The sequence below is a fragment of the Podarcis muralis genome, chromosome 3 (genome assembly GCF_964188315.1).
Source record: "Podarcis muralis chromosome 3, rPodMur119.hap1.1, whole genome shotgun sequence".
NCBI lineage: Eukaryota > Metazoa > Chordata > Lepidosauria > Squamata > Lacertidae > Podarcis > Podarcis muralis.
The window spans coordinates 85872833-85894118 of NC_135657.1; positions in this window are offsets into that span (position 1 = coordinate 85872833).

The window sequence follows — 21286 nt, forward strand, 5'->3', positions numbered from 1 at the left end:
GATGATGTTGCTTGTATGTTTCCATGTTGGGACCTTTGGATGAAAGACAAACATTTTTAATAAATAAAAAAGCCAACACTACTTTCTATTGTCAGTATGTTGTACCTTGTGGGGCAACATTTCAATGTTGGGATGGTGTGGGGAAGGAAGGCAGAGTCGCTTTCCTCAAGCTGAACAGGTCATGCGGATTCCTCACCATGCATCCAGTTCTCTAGTGAAATGCAACACATAGTGAAATGCAACATTTAAGATGCCCTACTTACTCATTGCCCACATGAAAACAGGTGCAAGAGTTGCAATTGGTGTTGCAGATGACCTGCTTTAAACATGCAGCTTTCAATGTTCCATGGATCTGTACCGTTTGGGTGTGTTTTGCTGCTTTCATATCTCGATGGAAAATGTGTAGTGAGGTGGGGATTGAGTTGTGTTTTATATCTGAAATGCAGAATATTGTTCCAAACAGACACACTGACTTTCAATTAATTCTAGTTATTCTACAAACAGATATCCAAGTATGCCTATAATAAGCACTTAAGATATACACTTTAGAAGTCAAACTTTTGCTAACATAGAATTACATGGATGCCTATATTTCACAGAGCCAGGAAATTCAAAATGTAGCTCATCCTAATATTAAGAGGCACTCGAACTCTGGCATTTTGTTTTAAAAGGCATCTATTTAAAACTCACCATCAACTGGAAATGTTAAAGTAATCATAGAGGTGATGGATGGGTAGGCAGAATATGGTTTAGACAGGGAAAATATTGCTTCTCTTACCCACCACCAACAATCTGTCTTAGGTATTCATAAGCTGCTGATCCCTATTTGTAAGCATTGCTCTTCTGCCTTCTATTTCATCACCATGACAATTTATTACTGGGCTGTGATCTCCACATATGCTGCCTCTCTCTATTTGTTTCCCTCCATATTCATCTTGATGGTTTATTATTGGGGGGGGGGGATGTTGTCATAACACTGAGTGCTCAGTGTATTTGAAGCCTCCAAATGTTTGGATGGCCTTTACTCTGATGGGTACATAGGATGAAAAAGAACTTCCTGGGGTCAGGAACCCTCTCCAGGCATTTGCAGTTCCTAAGGTAAGGGGGAAGAGCATGTCCCCTCATCAGTCACATCCTCGTTGCTTGGCCACATTTCCCTCTATCCAGGTTTCTAAACTTCATAGGGAGCTGACAAAACTAGAGCAATCTTTCCTGACCAGGGAAGGTGTGACAAGATGGGGTTAAGGCCAAATTCTCTTCATCACACCATGATGATTGCATGAGCTACATCCTAGCCTTTTCCAGGGGTTTGTATGGTCCTTGCAAATGGCTTCCCCCAAAGAACCCTGGGAAGTGTAGTTAATTAAGAGTGCTGGAAATTGTAGTTCTATGAGAGGTAAACCATAGTACCCATGGTTTTTTGGGTGGGGAATGTGCTTAACAGGTAGAGTGTGTACACTGCCTTAATTTGGCTCGCTTATAGAATCTTACCTTTATATGTGGAACTGGGAGGGAACACCTTCTGTAATTTGCCTTGTGTCAGATATGCCTTGTCCTATTGTGTATGTGTAATGACTATGTTAGTCACATTTCAATATAGCGAAGGAACACACTTAACATTAAAAGATATAAAGGTTTTTTTTATCTGCTGCTTATATTTAATTACCTCAAGAAACCACTGCTTTTCTGGACAGGATTCTTATCTCTTTATGACATTAATGTCATATAAATGCAAATAAATATCCTGTTACAACAATGCTTGAGTGTTATATAGAGAATCTACTAGTGTAGCAAAGCAGAGCAGGGAACAAAAGAGATAGCAAGATTAAAAAGTTCAGACATTTTCTCATAAACCCATGCTACATCTTATTCTCGAACATCCTAAACTACTTCAACCGGCATCATTACAAATGCTAATTCTTTTTCTGTTTTATAAAGTGTCTTATGACTAATGCTTCTAAAAACCAGTAGCTATTGTAATGGTGCTGTTGCAGTGACAGTCCCCTTGAAATCGAAGCAAAGGTGGCTGGCTACAAAATGAGATATGTGCTACATGAAACATTATGAATGAATGTTTCATTACAACAACAGCTGGGAGATATTTAAACATTCTTTTCGATTGTGGCATTCACTGTCAAAACAGAGATTGGGATGTGCAAGGATTGTACCACACTTTAGGCATTAAGCAGACATTCTCTTATGACTAGCAGACATTGATCACTCAGAGAAGGGAATAGGAGGTGCCAATTTTATTTTTATAGTAACTTTCAAATTGTGTAATGGTTTCCAGAATCTAATGATTTTTTTAAAAAACAATTCTGCTATGTGCAAGTTATTTCATAAAGAGACAGAATATTTTAATAGCATTTAACCAATTTTCTAATAGGTTACTGAGATTATTTTACTGATTCACCAAATCCTAAAAGGGATCCTGAGCCAGCTTGTGTGAAGTATTGGTTTATAGTGTGTGTGTGTGTGTGTGTGTGTGTGTGTGTGTGTGTGTACGCACTCAGATCACCTACTTCATACTGAATAGCAGGTGATTATTAATATATAAGCAATCAAAATTCTCATTACAGGAAAATGCTTACAAGGAACTGTGTTCTAAATTCATGGCAAAACACTGTACAGTGGTGCCTTGCAAGACGAAATTAATTCGTTCCGCAAGTTTTTTCTTCTTGCGAGTTTTTCGTCTTGCGAAGCACGGTTTCCCATAGGAATGCATTGAAAATCAATTAATGCGTTCCTATGGAAACCGACTTCAGACCAGGTCCGGAGACAGTCTGTCCCCCGACCTCTTCTGAAGGCTGGGGGGGGGGACCAAGGGCTTTTCTTCCCACCCCCAGCTTTTTAAAAAACCCCGGGACAGCGGGGGACTTCTCCGCTGTCCGGGGCGATTTTAAAATGCTGGCGGGCGGCAGCAAAGCCTCCGCTGCCGCCCGCCAGCCTTTTAAACAGCCCCAGGACAGCGGGGGACTTCTCCGCTGTCCCGGGGCGATTTAAAAGCCCCCGGGAAGGCAGGCGGGGGGACAAAGACTTTTGCCCCCCGCTGGCCTTCAGAAGAGGTCCAGGACCTCTTCTGAAGGCGGGCGGGGGGCGAAAGTCTTTGCTCCCCCCTGCCTGCCTTCAAAAGCCTTCCGGGATAGCGGAGAAACGAAGGCTGGTGGCGGGAGGAGGTCTCTCCGCCCCGCCGCCAGCCTTCGGAGGAGGTCCGAGGACAGTGGGGAAGACGCACTGCACTTCCCCGCTGTCCCGGAGATTTCCCTATGGGCTTTCGTCTTGCGAAGGAAGCCCATAGGGAAATTTGTTGTGCGAAGCGCCTCCAAAACGGAAAACCCTTTCGTCTAGCGGGTTTTCCGTCTTGCGAGGCGTTCGTCTTGCGGGGCACCACTGTACATTGATTAGGTTATACATTGCACCTCTGTTTCTCTTCTAGATAACTTTCCTCCCACCTTGCTATAACCCAAATGCACATCTTGTACTGTGCATTTTGTTCACCAGTAGATTAAAGAAGTGCATGACAGTTGTGAGACAGAAGCAGAATAAACTATGAATATCTGCTCCGGTGTCCCACTGAGTTCAGTGGGCCTTACTTAAAAGGAAATGTTTATGGGATTCTAGCCTAACTGAAATGATTTGGCTCCTGGGTTGCTCTCCCACAAATTGAAGGGCTCTATCCATCCAATGGAAGGCATCTGATCTAGCTGAGAGGTTCCTGTTGGTAGAAGGGGGAAGCAACGTTCACCCTGTAGCCACCACAACTCCATCTGTAGGGTTCTCCAGCTCTCTCAAGGTTCCTGGTGCTAGATCACTGCTGTATCCATGTCCAGGCACAGTGAGTGGGGTAGGAGAGAGACTGACACCTCCTTCCCTTCCTGCCACTACTGAAGAGGTGGGTAGAAGAGTGCTAGGGAGCACTTATAATAAGGTAAGATAAAGGTAAAGGACCCCTACATGGTTAAGTCCATGGTTAAGCACGTGGCTTGCCCAAAGAATCCTGGGAACTGTAGTTTACCAATTACAATTTCAAGCTCCCTTAACAAAGTTCCATTATTCCCATTATTCTTTGGCAGAAACAATGTACATTAAATGTATGTTGTGAGCACAACTTTACTGACGTTTAATAAAGGAATGCCACTATATGCCCATACAGACTAGATTAAAAAAAAAATACAATAATTTCTCCCTTTATAGAGGAAGAAGATTTAATTCTTCAAGTGATAGTACAATATTCCAAATTATGAAGAAATGCTGCAATTAAGAGAAACAGAAAGCTTAGAGCAAGCTTGTATTTTAATTTATCTGTGTCCCAGAAGTATTCACGAGAATATTGATGACTTTCGGCATTTGCCATGCTTTCAAGGAAAATGGTGCTTTCATCAAATTGTGTGGTCATGTCCTTATGAATTCAGTGAACGTTGTCTGGTCGGCTCCAGAACTGAAGCGACTATTTCTTAATTAATTAAACATTGGAGTGTTCACACTCTAAGTTCAAGACAACAGTATTCTCCCAAAAAATACCCACATTTTCAATATATTCCAGATAAAGAGACAATATCTGAAAATGATTAGTATGTAAATAGTGGCCACATATTTGTTGCTTCAGTGTGGATATTCATCATTAACCAGAAAGCTGGAGTATTTTTATATTCAAGTCACTGACCACAATGTAGGGAAACGGAATAATAATTTAGGAATAATTTAGGAATGGTGGAGACAGTCAGTGGTCTATCGGATGGTTCCATCACTCCATTCAGCCACGGGGGTTTGGATTTCTATTCTGGAGTACCACTACTACTTCTGCTGAACCACCCAAATTAAAGCAAAGGGCTTAGGGATGGAGAGCTGGTGGGGAAGATGTTGGATGGGTTGAATAATCTGGAAACTATTATTCAGCTCAGATTTTCATCCAAAGAAGAATGTGAGGATTTGTAAAGCTCACATCTCTTTTGCAAGCTCCTGTAGTTTTATCTGGTTCTCTCTCCACAAAATGAGTGAAAGCCTCAAAACACACCTGTCATTTATTTTGAAGTAGGAAGAGGTATTTATATTATACCCTTCAACCTCTGAATACAGCATTCTGTACTTGCCCACCAGCAGTGATTGACCTTCCTTGTTTCCTGTCAGCCAGAGAAAATTTGGTCTCAACTATATTGCCTATAGCTTCTGGGTTAGAACCCCAATAAACACTGTCTTTTGGTGACAAAATGTGACCAGTTTCAAATCATCAGTGTGCTATTTGTATTTCTGATGGATTATTAAATTACCTAGGTAGCAATTTTCAGAAACCCGTGCTTGATCTCTGGTATCAATTTTGAATTTTTAACAGTACTTAACTTTCCCATGGCTATTCCCACCCCTATAAAATACTCTATGATTACTTTTGAGCAATCTTTATTAAGAAAAGCATTTTTTAAATAAAAAAAACTCTATTCAGAAAACTCACTATGAAAGCCATTAATACCAACTGATACTTTAACCTCATTTTGGAAATGCACGTCTGTTTGATACAATTACGTTATTCTGATGTTACTAATTCTCTGCAGGCACCAGAATGTCATTATTTTGTGGGAAGGATTCAATCACATCCTGAAAATGTAGCCTTGCATAGTATAGGTAGGTATTAAATAGAGTAATGTAGGTATGTTTTATGTTATGAAAATAAGGTAGTGTGTTATGTATGTGTACTGTGTAAATGTATATGTATGTGTTTTATATGTTAATAAAATTTAAAAAAGTAAAAACAAAGCAAAACAGGAAATGCAGGCTTGCACAACTAAAGTGGATCCTAGTGCTCTGTTGCTTTGCTGCAACTAATCACACAAATAAATCAGGATGAATAATCATTGTTGTATAACCTCCCTGCAGACAAATCAAAATAAATGCTCAGTAAAGGTTGGACATAGTCTAACATCTGCATAAGCTGTGTACAAGTAAACCAGGATGAATGCTAAATAAACACATCATGTGGAGGATCCCACACACAACACAACACAACACAACATCCAGAAAGCATACTTGAGGTGTTTTTCCCCTCTTATGACAAGGCATATTGTAATTCTGCTCCTACACAGCAGCCTTTCTTAACTTGGTGCTCCCCTCCCCTGAAGCTTTGGACTACATCTACCCATCCCATTGCCTGACTGGGCTGATAGGACTTGTAGTTCAAAATACCTAGGGAGGGCACTAAGCGTGCAGAGGCTGTTCTACAGCTTTGGGAAAGAACTCAATAACTACCGGTACTTGAAAAAAATATAGAATGTGATTTGAGTTGAGCAAAAAAGTAAAAAGAATACATCACACACCACTCTTTTCCTTTGAAACAGAAACTCTAAAATATTAATTTGTTAATTAAAGGAAATAGGAATCATTATCGAGCACACAGAAAGGAGAAATAATTGAGACTCTTATCTGTTAGTGAAAAGCAGGTTTTATTAAACAAAAGATCCCACAAATGTTTTCATAGTGCTAATAAATACAGTGTTTAAGCTTACTGTTTCATTCACAGCTCAATATTCTAAGAGTGGTCTCTGGGCCCATGCAAAACTTATTTGAGGCCCATGACAGGGCTAGTATGCAGCAACACAGGTCCAAAATTTTACTATCAAAGCCTTGAAGTAAATGGATGTTTTGTCCGTGGCTGTTTCACCCATTAAGTCTCCAGTCGGGAGACTGGAGGCTTGGGGCGGACAGTGTAAGTCTATCAAGCCCTTGGCAGTGCCCCTGGCTGGCTTAGTCCTCTGAAGCCCAGGGCAAATGTACCCGACTGCCCCACCCTGCCTGATGGTCTCTATGAACCAAACAGATGGTTAGCACTCTCAACTTTAACCCTCTCCGTCATCCTGTATGGAGGAGGGGGTTGCTTGGAACAGTTTTCTCATGCTCCAAGCAGGGAATTGGGCTGAGCAGCATCAGTTCTGACACAGGCGGTCATCTCTTCTTTCTCCCATCTGTGGATCTGGAGAAGAACCTTAGCTCAGTGGTGGAGCATGTCCTTTGCACACGGAAGGCATCAACTTCAACCACTGGCATTAATAGGCTCAAGTAGCAGGTGATGGAAAGATCCCCAAAAGTCACTGACTCTAGGTAGCGTTTGTCTAAATGGACAAATAGCACAAGGCAAGTTCCTGTGTATCCATAGTGCAGTGATTTCCCTACCTCCACTTTGGTGCAGCTGTATTGGTGCACCCAAGTCACATCCAGTAGCATGGTGCTCACAGTCAATACCCATTTTTCATAGCGTGGGTAGCTCTTGCTAGATCACGATGACAATTTAAAGAAGTAAAAGGCATGTTAAACATCCTGCTGTTTATGACACATTTCCTGAGAAAAAGTTAAAGCAAGAGCCCTTCTCTATTTCACTAGCACAATTTAAGCGATACTCAGGGCATGTGGTAACATGGGGGGGGGCATGTTTTCACTGGTGCACCCAGTGTTGTGGAATGTTCTCCTTTGCTGAAATATGAGAGACTCTGCCAATACGACGTTCTATTGGCTCTTGAAGATGCACCTGTTTAGATGTGCCTTCCCCCCAATCTCCTGACTTGAACCTTTTGTTTTCATTGATGTTTTAACTGATTTAATTGCTTTGCTGTTTTAATGGGCTTGTTTGTTGCAAATTTGAATGATGGATCTTAATGTTTTGATGAAATTGTTTTAGCATTTTTAATTATGTGTGGATCTCTAGGTTTGTAATTGTATTTGTAAGCTGTTTAGAAATCAGTTTGGTAAGTAAGTGGCATATTAACAACAATGACACTCCAATCCTGTACACACTTATTATGGTGCAAGTCCCATTGAACTCAGTGGGATTTAATTCTGAGTGGGCTTGTATAGAAGTGCACTGTTACTGCATTTATTTATTTATTTATTTATTTATTTATTTGTAGGTTTTAATTACTGATGACCTTTCCTCACAAACAGTGTGCAAGCTCCAGCCTTCCTGGTTCCTTTCCTTCCCCTTCCGCCCCTTGCTCTGAGTTGTCCCTTATGCATAGTTCTCCTTTCCTATCAGTAGCGGATCCCTTCCACATTTATTCATATTGGGTTCTTCATTTTGGTTCATCGGGGAATGGGGTGAAACTCAGTGCATGCATTACTGGACGTCTCTTTTGAGGTTCACAAATTTTGTCACAATCCTCAAGCTTGCTTTCCATCTCAGAACAAAGCAGGAGGGAGCATTTGCATTCTGAAATGCTCATGGGTGCTGGCAAAATGATGTCAGCTACTTTAGAAAGGGGGACAAATGAGCCTGGTGATATTTTGACTGAAAATGCAAAGTGCTGGGTGAACATGGGCTTTTGTTGTGGGCTTTTAAAAGACCAGAGTCTGCTCCCCACCCCTCCCACCTGCTTATGCGCATAAAGTGCTTCCCTTAATAATTGAATTTTTCATCTGCTGGAAAATAAAAGCTTCTAGGTAAATATAAACAGAAGAAACCCTGATGAATACATTACGGGAGTTTGCCTTTCCCCCAACTGCTTCTGTAGTAGGCAAGGAAAATCACAGGCTCCCCGCTGTCCGCTCTTAGGTCAGGTGAGCTCAGCCCCCTGTCGTGAATCATCTGCATGCAGAGAAAGCATTCCTGATGCTCCATTGACTGCTTTTCCAAACAAGCCCTGGTTCTCACCAGATAAATGACATTTTATGAAATTGCAAAATGTGCCTTAAACAGCATAATGGCTTTAAAGCATTTTAATTAGCTATTTGGCAAATCAACAGATGCAGACTATCATTGAGCATGCATAATTTATCTACTAACAATAGCGTCAGTACTCTTTAAGAGCTCATAACATGTCTCTGTGCTGGGTGCTTGAATATACACATCGATTGTGTTCCTAACTCAATTAGCAATAGCTTTCGAAGTGCCAAACTTTCAAATCCAAGAAAACATTAAGCGACTCGTCCCACTCCGCCCCCCCCCGACCCCGCATGAGTTCCTCCTTTCTTTGCACCACTAAGAAATACAACAGAAGAAATACTTATAAACAGCTTGCCCCATCATATTTCTGGGAGTTCACAGAGTACTTTTTGCTGCATTTCCATTATCAGTATGTATTGGAGGAATAAATTTTGGAGGAGTAAGCAAAAGGCAAACTTTTAAAAATATGAAGTAAGCAGGTGGGAAGGTCTTTTTAAAAAATGCTGTTCTGAAGCCAGAGATTGCAACACTGAAACAAGGTGAACGTGTGAATTGATTGCTATAGATAACACTTGCCACTGCTATCTATTGCTAACAAATATGTGTTTCATTTACTAGTACAGTGGTACCTCGGGTTACATACGCTTCAGGTTACATACGCTTCAGGTTACAGACTCCGCTAACCCAGAAATATTACCTTGGGTTAAGAACTTTGCTTCAGGATGAGAACAGAAATCGTGCTTCGTGGCGCGGCGGCAGCAGGAGGCCCCATTAGCTAAAGTGGTGCTTCAGGTTAAGAACAGTTTCAGGTTAAGAACAGACCTCCAGAATGAATTAAGTACTTAACCCGAGGTAGCACTGTAGATACAACTACAGATACAACTTAGGCCACAACCACACCATACACTGAGTGTCACAAACCTGGCACTTGCGAGTGTCCTGACACCCATGAGCCTGTTGGTTTCTGCTTTCCTTCACTGTGCAGCGAAAGGGCTTGTCACGAGACAGGTGTTTACATTCCACAGTCTGTACTGTTGGAGTTTCTCACGGGAAAGGGAGACTGGATGTGACGTACACTGGTTTCCTGTTTTTCACTGTGTGATTCTCTCCAAGCTGTCGAGGAGAGAGGATGCATTATCTGCTCCGGCAGAGGCAAGATGTCTTTCTGTAATATATCAGCTTTGAACTGTAAATAAAGCAATATAGAGTATGTAGTACGTACTCCTCATCCTTCCGCTGGGCACGGAACTCTGCTTTACACCAACACGTGGTTATGGGCCCAGAAGTCGAATCGGAGTGCCGGCAAAGGATCGGAATGCAGAGGGACGGATCGGATCGGAATCTGCTCTGCGCGTAAACATGATTGATGAGGTATGTACTCCTGCTCCGGGCAGCCTGCCAGCTTCTAGTTAATGGCTTTATGGCTGGACTTTGAACTTTTAAAGCCGTTTTGCCGGGAATACGCAAAAGGCTCCCAGGCACAAGTTACAATGCTGGGGAAATCGAAAGTAACTTTTAAAAGCGCTTTTGGAATAAAGCAGCTGCAGCAGTGACGCAGCAAGATTTAAAGCAGCATATATAACGCTGAAGGCTAATGCCAGAGTCATGATGGCCCTTCAGGATGCTTGTGGGATTCCTAAGCTCAACAAGAAAAATTATGCGGACTGGGTTCAGTATGCAGAGGCAATTCTGCGGAAAGAGGGTTTGTTTGAGGTGATTACAGAAACCCCCCCAGCTCCAGTTACAGATGCATGGAAAGCTAAGGATTCCAAAGCACGGGGAACTCTTACATTGATAGTATCCCCAGAAGAGCTCTGTCTATTGCGTGATAAGACCTCAGCCAGAGAAATTTGGGATTCTTTGAGAGAGGCTCACTTAAGGACAGAAGCTGGATCTACTATGTTTTACTTCAACAAACTGCATAATATGGCTCTTGCAGAAGGTGGAGATGTGCGTTTACATCTGATGGAGATGCAAAATCTGAGACATGAGCTGCAACAGAGAGGACTCAACTTTCCAGAGGCTGTGTATTCTTTCATGATACTACAATCTTTGGGTTCAGGTTGGGAGTCTGTTGCAACCCAGATTGCTGTGCAGCCAACCGCTCAGCTGACAGTGGACTTTGTTACTGCCGTGATTCAGAATGAAGCAGATCGCCGGGGTGCTAGCTGCATGGGCAAGGGGGAGTCTTCACAGACATCATCCCATAGTGCAGTGGAACCACCAGATGGCGCCAAAGCTTTGAAGGCAGTGAAATGCTACTCGTGTGGACGTCTAGGCCATATGAAGGGGGAATGCAGATATCCCAAGGCCAAGACAGAGCAGCGCAGCGAAAGCTCATCGCGTGGAAAAGGCCGAGGCAAAGGCAAAGGTCCGGTGTCTAGGACAACGCAGCACAAGGCTATGGTTTCACGCTTCACTCCAAAGGTTGCAGAGGTCCAGAAGACGTCTAGATCTTTCTTCGTTGTTGATTCAGCGGCGACCCACCACATGTGCAATGATAAGAGACTGTTTGTGTCTTTTACACCGCAGGAAGGTGCGATTCACCAGGCGGATGACCACACGATTCCCAGTAAAGGCTACGGAACTGTTGTTCTTCAGAGTTTGGACTTATCGATACAGAATGTACTTTACGTGCCGGATTCCAAACATAATCTTCTCAGCGTTGGACAGCTGAATGAGCGGAACATTGACGTGTCCTTCAAGAACAAGAAGTGCATCATCACAAAGAAAAATGACTATGAGTTGCATGCTGAATATGTTGATCGTTTGTTTGTTTTGTATTATGATGATGTTGTGCAGGATGACACTTGTTGTATTGCAGGTTCTAACAAAAGTTTGCATGCAGAATGTATTCATGATTTTCATCGAAAATTTGGTCATTTGCATTTTGAGGCAGTATCTAAAATGCCTGCCTTGGTTGAAGGTATGACTATTAAACCCTGCAAGTACCACATGAAGTGCAAAGCATGCGCAGCAAACAAGGTGAAAATGGCTGCGAAAGGTAAGGTGTCTAGTAGGCAAGCTACGGAACCATACCAGATTGTTCATGCAGATTTGGTTGGACCACTATCGCCCTCTTTGGGTGGAAATAGGTACTTCATGGTTCTCATTGACGCATTTTCGAGGTATATTTTTGTGTACAATCTCAAGCAGAAATCAGAGGCTTTTCCTAGGTTCAAGGAATTCTGTGCTTGGTTGGAAAATGTGCATGGTAAGAAGATAAAGACTCTTTTCAGTGATCGCGGGGGAGAGTTCACTTCTCAGCAGTTTGAAGCTTTTCTGACTGAGAAAGGAATTCAACACGATTTGTCTAGTCCTCGCTCGCCATGGCAGAATGGACTTGCGGAACGGGCAAATCAGACATTGCTTCAAGGGTTAAAAACCTTGCTGCATGATGCCAATCTTCCAGAGAGTTATTGGGCCGAATCTCTCTCGTGTTTTGTTTACAGTTACAATCGCAGGTTATCTTCAGCGATTGGTTGTACCCCCTATGAGAAGATGTTTGGCAAGAAGCCATACATCAAACACATGAAAATCTTTGGTTCTGACATGTGGGTTCATTCACCACAAAACTCCAAGTTAGACAAGCGTGGTTTGCATGGTATCTTTCTAGGTTATCAGAAAGGGTCTTACAGAATAATGATGACTGACTCTAAGACAATTAAGCTCACGAGAAGTGTTGAGTACAATGCAAAGTGGGGGGAGAATGTGGGAATTTTCCAATGTTATCCTGATGACAGTGATGAGACTGAGGATAGTCAAAAGCAACCACAACAACCCACACCCACTGATGAAGGTTCTGAGTCTGAATCTGAAACTGAATCAGGTGATTCAGAGGATTTCAAGAGTGCGAAAGCCTCTATGCGACCCTCTGAAAGCTCTGATCAAGAATTGGAGGAACCATTGATCACAATAGGTCGTTTTTCTCCCAAGAAGGAAGAGGAGAGTGTTGAAGATTTAAGGCTAATTCGCAGGTCACAGAGAGCCACAAAAGGCAAACCTCCAAAGAGATTTGCTGATGAGTTTGCTACGATAGCAGTAACAGCTGTTAAAAGCTCCAAGAAGGTATTTGAACCTTCAAGTTTCCAAGAAATCCAGGGTTTGGATTCAAAGGAAGCTGAGCCATGGTTAAATGCCATGAAGGCTGAGCTTGATTCCTTAGAAAGGAACAAAACATGGGAGCTAGTTCCAGTAGTTCCAGGAATGAAACTGCTTGGAAGCAAATGGGTCTTCAAAGCGAAGACAGATCAAAATGGCAAGATAGTCAGACACAAAGCCAGATTGGTAGCCAGAGGTTTTGCACAGGTACCAGGTGAAGACTATCACGAGACCTACTCACCCACAGTGAGGTATGAAAGCATTAGGCTTATGCTCAAGCTAGCTGCAGAGGAAAATCTACACATTAGTCACCATGATATTAATACAGCTTTTCTGTACGGATCTCTAGATGAATCACTTTATATGCTTCCACCTGATGGCGTACAGGTAAAACAGGGATTTGTTTGTGCTCTGAAGAAATCCCTTTATGGTCTCAAACAAAGTGCACGGTGTTGGCACACAAAACTCACTGAAGTATTGTTTTCTCTAGGTTTTCAGCAAGGGAAAGCTGATCCATGTGTATTTGTCAAAGAGGAGGGGCAAAAGAAACTGTACTGTTTGTTTTATGTTGATGATTTATTATTCTTTTGGAAAGATGTCGCAATGTACAATAACGCCCTAGCTCAACTGAAAGAGCACTTTGACATGAAAGATCTTGGTGAGGTAAACAACTACCTATCTCTGGAAATAGAGAGAGATCAAGATGGTAACATTCTAGTACACCAGTCACGGAAAATTGCTGATGTGTTAAGCAAACTAAACCTGATGGATGCTAACCCTGTAGACACACCGATGACAACAGGTTATCAGATAGATGACACTGAAGAAGCATTTTCTGACACTACACTATACAGAAGTGTGCTAGGCAAGCTAAACTTCATTGCCAGATGTTCAAGACCAGACATTGCTGTTAGCTGTAATTTGCTAAGCAGACAAGTCAACAATCCTAGTGTCAAGGATTGGAAAGCTCTGAAACGCATAGCGCGGTATTTGAAAGGCACTATGCATTACAGACTGAGATTTAACAATCAGAAGTCTGGTGGTCTTGAGATATTTGCAGATGCAAGTTTTGGAAGTGACACTGCAGACAGGAAAAGTACGTCTGGAGTTTGCTACATGTACAATCAAGGTCTGTTTGATTGGTCATGCAAGAAGCAAACAACAGTTAGCTTAAGTACTTGTGAAGCAGAACTGAATGCACTGTCTTATTCACTTAAGGATTGTGAATGGTTAGTACAATTGTGCAAAGATATGAAAATTCCTGTCAAATGTCCAATCCAGGTTTACCAGGACAACAAAGCATGTTTGGCTTTGCTGAAGTCTGAAGGTTGTAAGCAAAGCACGAAGCACTTGCAATTAAAGTTGCAGCATGCTAGGGAATGTATTCAGAAGGGACTCGTAACGGTGTCCTATATGCCAGGTAATGAAATTCCTGCTGATGTATTGTCCAAGATTGTATCAAGGGATCAACACTGTACCTATGTGCAGAAGTTGGGTTTGTACTGATATTGTACGAACACGCTGCCCAGTGATGTTCACAGAAAGGGGGAGGATGTTGGTTTCTGCTTTCCTTCACTGTGCAGCGAAAGGGCTTGTCACGAGACAGGTGTTTACATTCCACAGTCTGTACTGTTGGAGTTTCTCACGGGAAAGGGAGACTGGATGTGACGTACACTGGTTTCCTGTTTTTCACTGTGTGATTCTCTCCAAGCTGTCGAGGAGAGAGGATGCATTATCTGCTCCGGCAGAGGCAAGATGTCTTTCTGTAATATATCAGCTTTGAACTGTAAATAAAGCAATATAGAGTATGTAGTACGTACTCCTCATCCTTCCGCTGGGCACGGAACTCTGCTTTACACCAACAGAGCCTGCACTTGTGTCCCCAAGCAGGGGCCACACAATCTGGGCTTCTTCTTCTTTTTAGCAAAGTAAGTCTAGCTGCATTTAAACAATCAAAGTCTCATTGGAGCTGTAGCTTGTTCTAAGTAGTGTAGCTCTGTGAGGGGTCTCTTAACAGCTCTCAGTACAAACTGCAAGGTGGGATTCACCTAGCCTCTCCCATCAGTGGACGCTCTGCACTTCCACTTGTATAATGGAGCTTCCTCAAACTGGTGGAGGAAGAGGAGTGCAGGGGGGAGTGCACTGCCCCCGGCAGCGCGATCCCAATGGGGTGCCATTGCGGAACACCCCCCCCCCCCTGCGCTGGGCACCAGCCCTCCTCCGCCTGTTCTCCGCTCCCCGGTGCTGGAGCATGAAGCTCCACAACTGCTTCCTCCCCCTTCCCTGTGCCCCTTGGAATTGTCTTGAGGGGTTTGGGAGAAATTGCAGAGCAGCATGCTGGAGGAAGAGGGGGAGAATTGTTCCATCTGAGAAGCTGCAATGCTTGTGCAGACAGAACGATTGGAGAGAGTGCAATGTTGAATTCCACCCACGGTTTCTGGATACTTTGGAGGAAGCCATGACTGTGAAAGAGACATAAGAGTGATTTAAATGTTTGGTGTGGATCTGAGCTTGGTTACAGCAACTATTGATCTTATATCAGTTCCTTTCCTTGTTGCTGGGAAAGGCAAATGAACACAGACCTTCAAGTGTCCCTATTTTCCAGGGACAGTGCCGGATTTACAAAAGCCCTCCTGGCTTTTTATTTGATCCCAGAATGCTCCTATTTTCATTGGAGAAATGTTGGAGAGTATGGAGTTATGAGACTCCAGAGCCAAGGAGATATGTAACTATACAACCTTTAGAAAACATCTGAAGGCAGCCCTGTATAGGGAAGTTTTTTAAAATGTTTTAATGCTTTGTTATGTTTGTATACATGTTGGAAGCCGCTCAGAGTGGATGGGGCAACCCAGTCAAATGGGTGGGACATTATTTGTTTGTTTGTTTGTTTATTATTGCTATTATTATTGAATAGAATGTCCCTATTTTCATCAGAGAAATGTTGAAGGGTAAACAAAATGAGGGACGCGGGTGGCGCTGTGGGTAAAAGCCTCAGCGCCTAGGGCTTGCCGATCGAAAGGTCGGCGGTTCGAATCCCCGCGGCGGGGTGCGCTCCTGTTGCTCGGTCCCAGTGCCTGCCAACCTAGCAGTTCGAAAGCACCCCCGGGTGCAAGTAGATAAATAGGGACTGCTTACTAGCGGGAAGGTAAACGGCGTTTCCGTGTGCTGCGCTGGCTCGCCAGATGCAGCTTTGTCACGCTGGCCACATGACCCGGAAGTGTCTCTGGACAGCGCTGGCCCCCGGGCTCTAGAGTGAGATGGGCGCACAACCCTAGAGTCTGTCAAGACTGGCCCGTACGGGCAGGGGTACCTTTACCTTTACCTTAAACAAAATGAACAATTCACACACACACACACACACACACATACATACATACACATCCTTCGCTGGAAAGTTAGGTCACAATCTGGACAAGGTTAAGTACTTTTGACTCCCATTGGTTTCAATGGAATGTGCTTAACTTTCTTCTGATGAAGCTAATAAGATGAAAAGTACTTAGCTTTGTCTGGAGCCATGCCCTTAGCCTTCCTGGCGTCTAAAAAGAATGACTGCTGAGTAGCTGCCCTAGACCTTTCCAGAAATGGTCACTGCCAGTATCCTTTATGCAGAAGAGCTACTTGACTTAGGCATATGCCACTTCCCCAGAGTGTTCCTTATGAGTTCCAGTGACACAGGAAAAGAAAGAAAGAAAGAAAGAAAGAAAGAAAGAAAGAAAGAAAGAAAGAAAGAAAGAAAGAAAGAAAGGTTGTTTGCTGAACTGTGGGGGGAGTGTCTGCAGAAGAGTGAAGAACAGGCATTTTTTTAAAAATCTAAATATGTTTCCTCTTGAACTATTATTCTTGGGCTACACTCCTGTAACCACTTACCTGGGAGTAAGCCTATGGGATTTACTTCTGCGTAGACGAGCATAGGCTTTCATTGTTAAAAGCTTTGTAGGCTCTGTCAGAATCAGACAAAATTACTGCTTTCATTTTAGATTTTATCCTTCAACCAAAGCCAGTAGTCCCTTAACTACCAGTATATCTAAGACTCTGATTCACAGAAATTCAAACCAATGTATTTCGGCATGGGAACACCAAAATTTCATATATTTTCAGAGACGGGAGAAGATTGTTCGTTGTATTATTCATTGCTCCTGTGAGGCCCAGTTGGCTGCTGGTTGCTATTAAAAACAGAGCTTTTCCCCACCCTATGGGATGATCTGCCAGTTGAGGTTCACTAGACCTGATCTCTTTACTGTTTTAGGAGATTACTACAAACTTGGTTATTTAAAAAGGTATGCTGTTGAATATTTTCCCTTGTTTGATTTGAAAGCTTTTTCATTTTTGACTGCTGTCCCTTGGTATTGCTCATTAGTGTTATGTTAATATTTTTTATTTTTGCTTTCCTTGATTTGTTTGTTGCCTTGGATTTATTTTGCAAGTGAAACAGGGCACATATTTTTAAAGACAATTGAACAAATACAGTTTTTTTTCCGGCAGGCTTCCCAAGATGAATGAAGCTTAGGCACATGAATGAGGCTCAATAAACCTCCTCTTTTTGTTTTCTGCTTAGGGCTCCAAGGACAATGAAATTACCTGAGGCTGAGTTAAGTGTGATGCCGTTACAAACAAGCTTTCTAGTGTACACCTACTTTACAACATAGAACAACCGAAAGATGCTCCTTGGACAATTTATGTATGAGTAATGCTGCCACCATCCATGTTGTAAAACCATGGTCTGCAATTGAGATGGACAAATCTATCAGTTATGATTTACCAAATTTCATTGTTTTTCAGTCTTAAATTCAGTTCTTTACACTTCCACAACCAAGAAAATGTCTCATCATTTTAGTGCAAATTTCTCCTGATAAATATATTTGCGTGACCAGGCGGCGACCGCCCCAGCCCCCAGGGACCACCAGCAAGTAATAATGACATATGACCACGTGATATGGATTAAAATTTGGCCACAACTTTATTAAACTTTCAGATGTAGAAGACCTTGGCTTAGGCATTGGGCGTGTATCCCTCCCAGCCCCCCAGCCGGGGGAACTGGGGCTCCTCAAGGTAAATGGGGGTGCTCTGCAAGACGTATGTGTACGCAGGCAGCCCACCCCATTTCCCCACACGCAGGGTAGTTCATTGACAACCTTTCAGTGTATGGCCAGAGACACCCATTTACAAACCCCTTTAAGAGGGGACCCTGGAATCGTTGCTGTGGGGGAGGAGGTGAGTCATCACTTCACGCGCCCCCCCCCCAATTTCAAGAAAGAAAAGACTAAAGGATTCTTCCCAAGGCCTTAAACCGCCAAAGTTGTGACGAATTGCTACGGGGAAGACAAAATCTGCCAATGCAGGAAATTTTCTTCCTGGTTCTTCAACAGCAACCAGTCCAAAAACTGTAGCAGTGCCCACTAAACAGGAAGAATAAGTTAACCTGCAAACAAGAAACATTAAACAAAGGGAGGGTTGGGTGGGTGAAGCTCCTGAGCTGACTGCCTGGTTGCTGCTGGCTCCACCCCCTATTTATATGACTGGCCCCACCTCCCAGCAGTGTAACTTGACTATTGAGGCTGGGCGTGAGCCTCCACAGAATAACACTGAGGGGCAGGCCAGCCCATACAAACTGGAAAGTTCCCCGGGTCTGAAGCACCACACACGATCCAGCAAAGTGCACCGACAGAGCAAAGTGTGAGTGCTCATTCTAATGTAGCTTTGATTAATATACACATTTTGCATACATTTCCCTTTAATATAATGAGTTTTTGGTATGCTATTTTTACTACTGTGTGCATTTTTAGGCAGACTTTCGGCTGGAGCCTGCATTACCTGGTCTTTGCTCCACCACCCCCCCAGCCGGCAGCTGATTGGGTAGCTGGGGAGAGGGGTGGAGCAACAGCCAGCAACCAAAGAGGGTGTCACCCTAGCATGGGAAGCACATGTCAGGTTGCAAACCCCGCCCACTGCTTCACTTAGTGAGCGGTAACTTTGTCCTAGTATACACAGTTTTGTGCACATTACTTGGCTGCAGAACTGCATTGCGAAATTGGGAGAAATGTGAATTTTGAAGGACGGCTTTCTGCTTTGGCTTGCACAGAGCCGTCTTAAGCATATCTGGTGCCATGGTTCAAAGATCCCTCCAGCGCCCCCTCTTTCCCAGAGTTGTCGACCTTTCCCCAAGCCTCTGTGGGATTTGCTCTCCTGCGGAGGCTTGGGAAGGAAGCCGGGGTGCCCCTGAGAGATCAACGCCCTGGCGCAACGTGCCAGTAAGCCCAATAGGAAAGACGGCTCTGGACTTGCATATTGTTTTGAAAAGGGAGAATTTGGTAAGTTTGCCTTTAAATGAGAACTGAATTGAATTTCTCGCAAATCCTTAGTCTGAATACATGGAAATTCAAACTTTTGTGGTGTTAGAACAGTCGTGATGAATGATAGCTGCATTGAAGTAAAACAAAACAGTATTTTTGTAACTAGCCCATACACGGCATCAGAGCCAGCCCAAGCATTTGGGCAGCTAAGGTAGACCCCAAAATGGTGCCCCCTTTCCCTCCAGGGAAGGAGTAAATGAAAATCTACATCAGGAACAAGTGGGGGGGGGGGACACACAGAAAAATCTACATCGGAACTTGCTGCTCTTCTGGAGTCTACTGCCTGAGGTGGTCGTTTCACCTTGTCTCATGGGTGGGCTAGCCCTGCACTGGACATATATTGTACCAACAGCTTCAGTAACATACAGATGAGAGTGTAACATTCCTGTGCCTGCCAATGGCATGGGCTGAATTGTGGAGAGGAATAGGCAGAACTTCCCCCAGCCACACAAAGAGACAGTTGCTCAGAATGCAGTCATGGAGTGAAGTCAGCTTCTAATCAAATAAGATTCTGAGTGATTGGGATTTAGCATGCACACAGGATGGCGATACTTAACATATTGCTCCACTCATGGAAGAAACATGAAGAGATACTGTACAAATTTGAGAGATGACATGCCTATGGGTAGTTACTGCACGGACTCCACAAAACTCCCTAGCTGAAAAACTTCATAAGAGAAGGGTAACAAAATTCATAGACACTCAGGCCTACCAGATCAAATCCCACGGCTTTCCTTTCACACATCAACGTTGTTTCTTTTTCTTGATCTCCAGAAAGCTTACTGGAAATGACTCATTTGCCTTGTGCAGTAGCTTTCATTTTGCCCATGACCGCAAACTCTCTCTTTCTCTCAGGGTTAACTGGTTTCATACAAAATTGTAGCTCATAGATAATGAATCAGATGGCCTTTCACTGCAAGTTAAGGTCTCTCGCATGCAAAGAAACACAGTAGCCGAAGCAAATGTGTGCATGTTTGCATGTACACCTACCCCACATGGGTTCAGTGATACAACCTAATGTGCCATGAGAGATTAGTCATGAGGATTTCCCATGTTTTAAAAAAACTAGCCGATAATGGCAGAACTCGAATGAGACCTAAGCAGATTGAAGCTTCTAGAGGTGACTTTACCTTCTCCATTCATACCTTCTCCATTCATACCATTTTCCTAATTGAAATTGCCCCTACCCTTGAAACTGTCTTCTTGGGAAAGCTATGCAGGAGGCCTATGGTACCCTTTCCCCCTCTAGTCCTAAGTGGTAAATCCCACTGAAGTCAAGGGGACTGACTTCTAGTGTTTGCTACAAGTGACCTCAGGCAAGTTATAGTTCATTCAGCCTCGGCCTGTTATCAGCGACATGGAGAAAATAATATTGGCTTCTCACAGGATTATTGTAAGGATTACTGACACAATGTATTCGAAAGTTCTCTGAACACTTTAAATATGCTATATAAATGCCAAGCAGTTGTATTATGTCAGCTCATATAATCACAGGGCTCCTATTTTATTCATTAGCTTGTATGAAAATTATCAGCATGGGGACTTAAGAAAAGTTATTTCCTCAAATAGGATTTTAGAGGTGTTGCAGACTGATCAGAGCAATGAAAATATTGAGTGATAAATCCTATACTTTACTACATTTTAAGCCATTATGAATGTACTTCATTATTTATTGGGCATAGATAGCTGCATATGCTGTTGGGTAGAATTTTGCAAAGTCTTTTTCATAGAAGTATGTCGCAGTTTGAAGAGTTCATCTTTTATGAATTGGAATTCCTATATCTTGTTTATGAAATATTCAGACATGCTTTCCTGTAAGTCACTTAGTAATGCAAATGAATCCCCGTGCTTTTGACTTTCCCTGCAGTAAAACATAAGGCATAATAAAAATTAAAAATATATCATTTGCTGATAAGTGCCTTCAGAGGTCTCCTGTTCTGGAGTAAAGAACTGACAAATGGATCGCATGAGTTATATTACTTGGGACCATCAAAGATGCTATCCTTCCCCCCTCCCCTCCTCCTAATGATCTCTGGATATAAATGCTTTTGGCATTTCTGTTACTTGTGCTTTAGTGCATAAACAAAAGTGTGCTTCTCCACGAACTTCACAGAGGTGCCATGCAGGAGGGAATGGAACTAGGAATGGATCCTATCTGGATCCATCCAGATCTTATCTTGTATAGAGTTCCAAA